Raw genomic sequence first — 291 nt, 5'->3', positions numbered from 1 at the left:
GGTGGACCCTGAACTTGACAAGTGCATAATTCATCGCAAGTAGCTCCTTGTCATGAACTGGGTAGTTCTTCTCTGCAGTTTTGAGCTGTCAAGATTCGAACGCGATCACCCGATCTCGCAAGACCAAGCCACTAACGCATGTTCTCCTGGTTCTTTGGAACCGGCCAATCTACAATGGCCTTGACTTTAGCGGGATCTGCTCGAAGGCCACGCTTCACAATGAAGCACTTGTCTGCATCGGAATACAGTTTGTTCGTGCGCATGCACTCGAGCACAGTTCTTAAATGGACC

The sequence above is a fragment of the Plasmopara halstedii genome, assembly GCF_900000015.1.
Source record: "Plasmopara halstedii genome assembly, contig: Scaffold_3060, whole genome shotgun sequence".
In the NCBI taxonomy this organism is placed as follows: Eukaryota; Oomycota; class Peronosporomycetes; order Peronosporales; family Peronosporaceae; genus Plasmopara; species Plasmopara halstedii.
Note: the sequence above shows the minus strand (reverse complement) of the source record.